Raw genomic sequence first — 10,619 nt, 5'->3', positions numbered from 1 at the left:
GCCACGCTCTCACTTAGTCCCAGCTTACCCTTCCCCCTCCCTGTGTCCTCAAGTCCATTCTCAACGTCTGTGTCTTTATTCCTGTCCTGCCCCTAGGTTCTTCAGAACCTTTTTTTTTTTTTTAGAATCCATATATATGTGTTAGCGTATGGTATTTGTTTTTTTCTTTTTTTAATTTTTGAATTCTATTTTATTTATTTTTTTATAGAGCATGTTCTTATTAGTCATCAATTTTATACACATCAGTGTATGCATGTCAATCCCAATTGCCCAATTCATCACACCACCATCCCCACCCCCCCACGGCTTTCCCCCCTTGGTGTCCATACATTTGTTCTCTACATCTGTGTCTCAACTTCTGCCCTGCAAACTGGTTCATCTGTACCATTTTTCTAGGTTCCACATACATGCGTTAATATACGATATTTGTTTTTCTCTTTCTGACTTACTTCACTCTGTATGACAGACTCTAGGTCCAACCACCTCATTACAAATAATTCAATTTCGTTTCTTCTTATGGCTGAATAATATTCCATTACATATATGTGCCACATCTTCTTTATCCATTCATCTGTGGATGGACACTTAGGTTACTCCCATGTCCTGGTTATTGTAAATAGTGCTGCAATGAACATTGTGGTACATGACAATTTTTGAATTATGGTTTTCTCAGGGTATATGCCCAGCACTGAGATTGCTGGGTCATATGGTAGTTCTATTTTTAGTTTTTTAAGGAACCTCCATACTGTTCTCCATAGTGGTTGTATCAATTTACATTCCCACCAACAGAGCAAGAGGGTTCCCTTTTCTCTGCACCCTGTCCAGCATTTGTCGTTTGTAGATTTTTTGATGATGGCCATTCTGACTGGCGTGAGGTGATACCTCACTGTAGTCTTGATTTGCATTTCTCTAATGATTACTGATGCTGAGCATCCTTTCATGTGTTCATTGGCAATCTGTATATCTTCTTTAGAGAAATGTCTATATAGGTCTTCTGCCCATTTTTGGATTGGGTTTTTTGTTTTTTTCATATTGAGCTGCATGAACTGCTTGTATATTTTGGAGATTAATCCTTTGTCAGCTGCTTTGTTTGCAAATATTTTCTCCCATTCTCAGGGTTGTCTTTTCATCTTGTTTATGGTTTCCTTTGCTGTGCAAAAGCTTTTAAGTTTTCACTAGGTCCCATTTGTTTATTTTTGTTTTTATTTCCATTTCTCTAGGAGGTGGGTCAAAGGGATCTTGCTGTGATTTATGTCAAAGAGTGTTCTTCCCATATTTTCCTCTAAGAGTTTTATAGTGTCTGGACTTACGTTTAGGTCTTTAGTCCATTTTGAGTTTATTTTTGTGTATGGTGTTAGGGAGTGTTCTAATTTCATTCTTTTACATGTAGCTGTCCAGTTTTCCCAGCACCACTTATTGAAGAGGCTGTCTTTTCTCCATTGTATATTCTTGCCTCCTTTATCAAAGATAAGACCATTTGTGTGTGGGTTTATCTCTGGTCTCTCTGTCCTGTTCCATTGATCTATATTTCTATTTTTGTGCCAACACCATACTGTCTTGATTACTGTAGATTTGTAATATAGTCTGAAGTCCGGAAGCCTGATTCCTCCAGCTCTGTTTTTCTTTCTCAAGATTGCTTTGGCTATTTGGGGTCTTTTGTGTTTCCATACAAATTGTGAAATTTTTTGTTCTAGTTCTATGAAAAATGCCATTGGTAGTTTGATGGGGATTGCATTAAATCTGTAGATTGCTTTGGGTAGTCATTTTCAGAATGTTGATTCTTCCAATCCAAGAACATGGTATATATCTCCACCTGTTTGTATCATCTTTAATTTCTTTTGTCAGTGTCTTATAGTTTTCTTCATACAGATCTTTTGTCTCCTTAGGTAGGTTTATTCCTAGGTATTTTCTTCTTTTTGTTGCAATGGTAAATGGGAGTGTTTCCTTAATTACCCTTTCATATTTTTCATCATTAGTGTATAGGAATGCCAGAGATTTCTGTGCATTAATTTTGTATCCTGCTACTTTACCAAATTCATTGATTAGCTCTAGTAGTTTTCTGGTAGCACCTTTAGGATTCTCTATGTATAGTATCACGTCATCTGCAAACAGTGACAATTTTTTTTTCTAAAATTATTCCAAAGCTTTGCATGTGTGGTTTTGTTTGTTTGTTTTTTGCAACAGTGACAGTTTTACTTCTTCTTTTCCAATTTGGATTCCTTTTGTTTCTTTTCCTTCTCTGATCGCTGTGGCTAAAACTTCCAAAACCATGTTGAATAACAGTGGTGAGAGTGGACAACCTTGTCTTGTTCCTGACCTTAGTAGAAATGGTTTCAGTTTTTCACCAATGAGGATGTTGACTTTGAGTTTGGCATATATATGGCCTTTATTATGTTGTTCCCTCTATGCATACTTTCAGGAGGGTTTTTATCATAAATGGTGTTGAATTTTGTCAAAAATTTTTCCTGCATCTATTGAGATGATCATATGGTTTTTCTCCTTCAATTTGTTAATATGGTTTATCACATTGATTGATTTGCATATATTGAAGAAACCTTGCATTCCTGGGATAAATCCCACTGGATCATGGTGTATGATCCTTTTAATGTGCTGTTGGATCCTGTTTGCTAGTATTTTGTTGAGGATCTTTGTATCTCTATTCATCAGTGATATTGGCCTGTAGTTTTCTTTTCTTGTGACATCTCTGTCTGGTTTTGTTAGAGGGTGATGGTGGCAGTGTAGAATGAGTTTGGGAGTGTTCCTCCCTCTGCTATATTTTGGAAGAGTTTGAGAAGGATGGGTGTTAGCTCTTCTCTAAATGTTTGATAGAATTCGCCTGTGAAGCCATCTGGTCCTGGATTTGGTTTGTTGGAAGGTTTTTAATCACAGTTTCAATTTCAGTACTTGTGATTGTTCTGTTTATATTTTCTATTTCTTCCTGGTGCAGCGTCAGAAGGTTATGCTCTTCTAAGAATTTGTCCATTTCTTCCAGGTTGTCCATTTTATTGGCATATCGTTGCTTATAGTAATCTCTCATGATCCTTTGTATTTCTGCAGTGTTAGTTGTTACTTCTCCTTTTCCATTTAAAATTCTGTTTATTTGAGTTTCTTCCCTTTTTTTCTTGATGAGTCTGGCTAATGTTTATCAATTTTGTTTATCTTCTCATAGAACCAGCTTTTAGTTTTATTGATCTTTGCTATTGTGTCCTTCATTTATTTCTGATCTGATTTTTATGATTTCTTTCCTTCTGCTAACTTCAGGGGTTTGTTTGTTCTTGTTTCTCTCATTTCTTTAGGTGTAAGGTTAGGTTGGTTATTTGAGATTTTTCTTGTTTCTTGAGGTAGGATTGTATTGCTATAAACTTCCCTCTTAGAACTGTTTTTGCTGCATCCCATAGTTTTTGGGTCCTTGTGTTTTCATTGTCAGTTTTTTAAAGGTATTTTTTAATTTCCTCTTTGATCTCTTCAGTGATCTCTTCGTTATTTAGTAGCATATTGTTTAGCCTCCATGTGTTTGTATCTTTTACAGATTTTTTCCTGTAATTGATATCTATTCTCATAGCGTTGTGGTCAGAAAAGATACTTGATACAATTTCAATTTTCTTAAGTTTACCAAGGCTTGATTTGTGACCCAAGATATGATCTATCCTGGAGAATGTTCCATGAGCACTTGAGAAGAAAGTATATTCTGTTGTTTTTGGATGGAACATCCTATAAATATCAATTAAGTCCCTCTTGTTTAATGAGTCATTTAAAGCTTGTGTTTCCTTATTTATTTTCATTTTGGATGACCTGTCCATTGGTGAAAGTGGGGTGTTAAAGTCCCCTACTATGAATGTGTTACTGTCGATTTCCCCTTTTATGGCTGTTAGCATTTGCCTTATGTATTGAGGTGCTCCTATGTTGGGTGCATAAATATTTACCATTGTTATATCTTCTTCTTGGATTGATCCCTTGATCGGTATGTAGTGTCCTTCTTTGTCTCCTGTAATAGTCTTTATTTTAAAGTCTATTTTGCCTGTTATGAGAATTCCTACTCCAGCTTTCTTTTGATTTCCATTTGCATGGAATATCTTTTTCCATCCCCTCACTTTCAGTCTGTATGTGTCCCTAGGTCTGAAGTGGGTCTCTTGTAGACAGCATATATATGGGTCTTGGTTTTGTAGCCATTCAGCCAGTCTATGTCTTTCGGTGGGAGCATAATCCATTTACATTTAATTATCTATATGTATGTTCCTATTACCCTTTTCTTAATTGTTTTAGGTTTGTTATTGTAGGTCTTTTCCTTCTCTTGTGTGTCCTGCCTAGACAAGTTCCTTCAGCATTTGTTTTAATGCTGGTTTGGTGGTCCTGAATTCTCATAGATTTTGCTTGTCTGTAAAGGTTTTAATTTCTCCATTGAATCTGAATGAGATTCTTGCTGGATAGAGTAATCTTCACTGTAGGTTTTTCCCTTTCATCACTTTAAATATGTCCTGCCAGTCCCTTCTGGCTTGCAGAGTTTCTGCTGAAAAATCAGCTGTTAAGCTTATGGAGATTCCCTTATATGTTATTTGTTGCTTTTCCCTTGCTGCTTTCAATATTTTTTCTTTTATTTAATTTTGATAGTTTGATTAATATGTGTCCTGGTGTGTTCCTCCTTGGATTTATCCTGTATGGGACTCTCTGTGCTTCCTGGACTTGATTGACTATTTCTTTTCCCATATTAGGGAAGTTTTCAAATTCCCTAATTCCCTTTAATTTGAATGTTGGTGTGTTTAATGTTATCCCAGAGGTGTCTGAGACTGTCCTCATTTCTTTTCATTCTTTTTTTTTTTCTTTATCTGCTCTGTGGTAGTTATTTCCACTATTTTATCTTCCAGGTCACTTATCTGTTCTTCTGCCTCAGTTATTCTGCTATTGACTCCTTCTAGAGAATTTTTAATTTCATTTATGGTGTTGTTCATCATTGTTTGTTTGCTCTTTAGTTCTTCTAGGTCATTGTTAAACGTTTCTTGTATTTCCTCATTCTATTTCCAAGATTTTTACTATCTTTACTATCATTACTCTGAATTCTTTTTCAGGTAGACTGCCTATTTCCTCTTCATTTGTTTGGTCTGGTGGGTTTTTACCTTGCTCCTTCATCTGATGTATATTTCTCTGTCTTCTCATTTTGCTTAATTTACTGTGTTTGGGGTCTCCTTTTTGCAGGCAGCAAGTTCATAGTTCCCGTTGTTTTTGGTGTCTGCCCCCAGTGGGTAAGGTTGGTTCAGTGGGTTGTGTAGGCTTCCTGGTGGAGGGGACTGGTGCCTGTGTACTGGTGGATGAGGCTGGATCTTTCCTTTCTGATGGGCAGGAGTGCGTCCTGTGGTGTGTTTTGGGGTTTCTGTGAACTTAGTATGATTTTAGGCAGCCTCTCTGCTAATGGATGGGGTTGTGTTCCTTTCTTGCTAGTTGTTTGGCGTGGGGTGTCCAGCACTGGCACTTGCTGGTCATTGAGTGGAGCTGAGTCTTAACGTTGAGACAGAGATCTCTGGGAGAGCTCTTGCCAATTAATATTACATGGGGCTGGGAGGTCTCTGGTGGTTCCCTGTCCTGAACTTGGCTCTCCCACCTCTGAGGCTCAGGCCTGACACCTGGCCGGAGCACCAAGACCCTGTCAGCCACAAGGCCATGGATATTCTGGGTGTTGATCTGTCACGAGCCTCAGGTTTCCTTCTGTTAAATTAAATATTGTGGTTTTAAAAATCTACATTTCTGCAATCATGTTTCTTCTTAAAGCATCATTAACAGTAATGATTTTTCCACTTAATTGTTTGAAGAACTTTCGATAAAGTATCTTATTTAATGTTATTTTCCCAGGAAATCTCATTCATTCTGCCTACTGCTGTCATCATACAGTTCTTAGAATTTTCTGCTCTTGCTGCTCTATAGAAAGAAAGAGAGAAATTTCTGTGATTCTGAGTCATCAAATCCCAACCGGCTTGTCCAGCTTCCCTGGGTTCCTGCCTGGGAGCCTGCTGTCAGTGCCCACCCACGATGGTGTGAACCTCAGTGAGGCTCAGCGGGCTTGGAGCCTCAGCTCTGACTCAGGGCCTCGGAAGGAGTTGGAGCAACTTCCACGTGGCTCAAGTGCAGCATCTTGATGACTGGGAATGGTGTCCCCAGCTGATTGGCCCCACGTCCTGCGGTAAGCCCTGTGGAGGTACTGGAGGAGACTTAGAGCAGAGGGCTGGTGTGGCCCGCTCATGGCTGGTCTGCGCCCTCTCCATGTAGACTTTAAATCAGTTCATCTGCTCCTCCTCACTCTTCAAATCCCATAGGTATGCTCATTGGGTTTACACTGGCTCATGATTGTCTCATTTTCCCAAGGAGAGAGCAGACTCCTTTGGCCCAGGAGGAGGGGGAGGTCTGTAGTCAAGCTGGCCTCAGGGGAAACCAATGTTGTCAGCCCAACTTGTTGGCAGAAACCCCCCCTTTCCCCAAATCTGACGTTCTCAGGTGCTATAGGGGGAAGGGTTTAATGGTTAAATAAGTTTTTGACCAGGGGATAAGGGGGTGGGTGAGGGATAAATTGGGAGATTGGGATTGACATATACACACTACTATATATAAAAGATAATAATAAGAACCTGCTGTATAGCACAGGGAACTCTACTCAATACTCTGTATTGGTGTATATGGGAAAAGAATCTAAAAAAAAAAAGAGTGGATATATGTATATGTATAACTGATTCACTTTGCTGTACACCTGAACCTAACACAAAATTGTAAATCAACTATACTCCAATAAAAATTTTTAAAACCTGTTAAAAAACAGTTAAATTAGTTTGGACAAACTTGGATTAAATAAAGTTAAATAATCTTTTCTTGATCATCCATTCAGCAGATATTAATGTGTACCTCCCACGTACCAAGTGCTGGGCCCAGAGCCAGGAATGCTGTGGAGAAGAAGTTGGACACATCCTGCCTTTCGTGGAGCTATGGTCTAGTTGGGGAGAAAGACATTAAACAAAAGACAAACTCCAATGTTCATTGCAGCACTGTTTACAATAGCCAAGACATGGAAGCATTGTAAATGTCCATTGACAGATGAATGGATAGAGAAGATGTGGTACATATATACAATGGAATATTACTCAGCCATAGAATATAATGAAATAATGCCCTTTTCAGCAACGTGGATGGGCCTAGAGGTTATCATACTAAGCAAAGTAAGTCAGAAAGAGAAAGGCAAATATCATATGATATCGCTTATATGTGGAATCTTAAACAATGATACAAATGAAAGTATTTCAAAACAGAAACAGATTCGCAGACTTAGAAAACAAACTTATGGTTACCAAAGGGGAAATGTTGGGGTGGGGAAGGGATAAATTAGGAGTCTGGGATTAACAGATGCACATTACTGTATGTAAAGTAGATAATCAACAAGGACCTACTGTATAGCACAGGGAACTCTACTCAATAATCTGTAATAATGTATATGGGAATAGAATCTGAAAAAGAATAGATATATGTATAACTGAATCACTTTTCCATACACCTGAAACTACCACAATATTGTAAATCAACTGTATTCCAATATAAAATAAAAATTAAAAAATAACTCCAAATACACATTTTCTCAGGCTGTGATTGTAAGTGCAAAGGAAGGAAGCCCAGGGAAGGTGCTATGAGAAGAAACTGCTGGGCTGAGAGCATGAGGACAGGTCTTGCTGAGGAAGTGAAGGTTAAGCAGGTTTCATGGAGTTTCACCACACACGCTAGCAGAGAGGACCTCCAAAGCAGGGCATTTCCCAGCTTTTTGACTATGGAATTCTATTCAGCTGGGCTTGCTGGGTGCATCTCGGCAGGTGCTCTTTGGAAAATGCTAACCTTTTGCTCCACCCTGAGGTCTATAACCCAGATCTGTCTCATCTGAGCCAGGTGTCCTTAGAGAAGTTGCTCATCCTCTCTGAGCCTCGTTTTTCTCATCTGTAAAATGGCCTAATAGGGCCGCTGTACAAATTACTACAAACTCAGTGGCCAAAAATAGCAAAAATGTATTCTCTCATAGTTCGGTGGGGCTGGAGCATGAAATCAAGGTGTCGGCATAGCTGCGCTCCCTCTGAAGCTTCTAGGGAAGGATCCTTCACTGCCTCTTCCAGCTTCCGGTGCCTCCAGGAATTCCTTGGCTTGTGGCAACATCACTCCAACCTCTGCCTTCATCATCATGTGGCCTTCTCCACTAAGTCAGTGTCTCCTCCCCTGTCTCTTATAAGGACACTTGGCATTGGGTTTAGGGCCCATCTGAGAATCCAGCGTGATCTTATCTCAAGATCCTCAACTCAATTACACCTGCAAAGAATCTTTTTCCAAATAAGATCACAATGTCAGGTTCCAGGACATATCTGGTTGGGGGCCACAGTTTAACTCACCACAGATGGGAATCCGAGAACTCGTTTTAGAGAATTGTTGTCGAGGTTTGACAAGGCAACATATGTGAAGTTGCCTGCCTCAGAGTGGTGTGGATGCTAAATGTTTGTTTGCTCCCTGCTTCTCCGTCTCCACGTGTCTCTGTTCTCGAGAGGGTTGAGCATGACTGATTCACAATGAAGCAGAAGGGACCAACGGGTTTCTTCTCCCATCCCACCTCCACTGGAGGGAATTTCCTTTTTAGTGAAGAGTCAGGGAAGGGGAATTACTCCTCCTCTTTCTCTCAGAGCTTCCTTTTCTGAATTCGGAGCCCCTGCAGGAGACATTTATTATCTTTCCTCCCAGGAGGTCCTGGCCAGCTGCTCCTCTACAGTCCTGGTCATCTCCAATCTGGATCTATCCTTATCAAGACACCTCTCCTTATCACGACATCTCTCCTTATCAAGTCATCAGTGAAGATGTTTCTGGGACCCAGGGTGGGACCCAGACCCTGCCTGAGCCATTTCCCACTTCTCTGACAGCTCCCAGGAGACTCCCATCTTCAAAGAGTAACTCAAGGCTTTTCCTCATCATCTCCTGGGTCTTCACTGCAAAACAAAGACAACCTCTCTGACCTCTTCTCTTTTCTGACTTGCCGTGTTGAGGTGTGCTTGTCAAGCTGATGTTGAGGGGCATGAGCTAGATACCATTCAGGGGGAAAGAAACAAATGTGCCAGGAAGCAGCTTAAAGGCTTCCCTGCCTCTGGGATGTGTTAATGGCCTTGCCTGGCATTCCCGTTCTTCCATAGACACTGACTTCTCCAAGCTGCCTGCCTCCACAGAGGCAGCCCCTGTGTTACTGGGTCCCTCTGTCCCGGGCTCTTCTGCACCTCCGTCTCTCGGTTCCATGCCCATCCTCCCATACTCCCCTCGTAATGACAAATCGATGGTAATTGCTTCAGTGCAACTGTTCAATCCTCAGACTGTTGGGAGAGAACTTAATGTCCAAAGAAGTCCCCAAGGAGCCACATGCTCCTTGAATTATGTAAAGGTGAGCAGAAAAGGGTGAATTTATATGCAGAAATCCTTTCTGGCATTAAAGTTTCATGGGAAAAACTGAACCCTTGGACTCATATTTCTGGTCAAAGCTTATTTTCCTTCATTCAGTACACATTTGTTGGACTCTTATTATGTACAAGGCAAGGCATCTGTTAAAAGGCAGAAGTGATGAAGGTTTTAGGGATGGTCCTGTAAAAGAGATGTTGTTTAAGCTGGATTTTGAAGGGCAAGTACAATTTGGGCAGAATGCTTATGTCCATGCCTGTAAGATATGAGCAAGGTCGAGCCTCCCAGCTCATTTCCTTTCTTCCCCAGAATTTATGTGCATTCCCAAGGTCTATATTCATTCCCAAGGTCAATTCCAGCTCCCTCACAAAGCTCAGCCCCACAGGCTTTTCCTACCTGGGGCTCTACTTTCCCTCTGCTTCACATTGACCTGCCCCAACATGACGTCAACCTCTTGCTCTTGATTTCCATAAGAGTCACCAACACAAAGCATCTGTGTGAAGATAGCAGTGGGTCCCTCAGAACTTTCTGGCTTGTTCCATCTCCAGCCCAACTTGCAAATCCAAAGAGAGGTAGACAGTGCAATCACTCTCTCATCTCCATGTGGATCTCAGCAAGAAGAGAGCTGAGATTCATCTTCCCATTGACAGCGATGTAAGCCCCACAAGGGTGGGGAGTTTGCCTATTGTGCTCACTGCTAATATTCCCAGGACCTAGATTGAAGCCTAGAACAGTGCCTGGCACATGGTAGGGACTCAAAATATATATGTTGAGTTTGTTGAATGAATTATTCTGTTCCCCAACTCCCTTAAAATACCTGAATGGGAAACAAAAGAGTGGGGATACCACTGTAACAGCAGCAATGGTCATGACACAAAGCTCTCCAGCATTATCCTGTCACATTTGGAATAAAACCCAAAGGTCTCCAGGTGGTCTAGATGCTCCCTTTGACACATGCCGCTCCAGCCACACTGGTTTTCTTGCATCTCCCTTGACCACACCGAGCACACTGCTGCTCCAGGACCTGTTGCAGAGGTCGTTTCTCTACCCAAATTGCACTTCTCCATCACCCCACAAGGCTCACTCCTGCACCTCCTTCAGGTCTCTGCTCAAATATCACCTCCTGCCTTAGTTTCCTCATTACACGCATTACTGCCTGCCATTATCTTATACATTAT

The sequence above is a fragment of the Orcinus orca genome, chromosome 1 (assembly GCF_937001465.1).
Source record: "Orcinus orca chromosome 1, mOrcOrc1.1, whole genome shotgun sequence".
NCBI lineage: Eukaryota > Metazoa > Chordata > Mammalia > Artiodactyla > Delphinidae > Orcinus > Orcinus orca.
The sequence above is the reverse complement of the archived record's forward strand: the minus strand, read 5'-3'. Positions refer to the sequence as shown.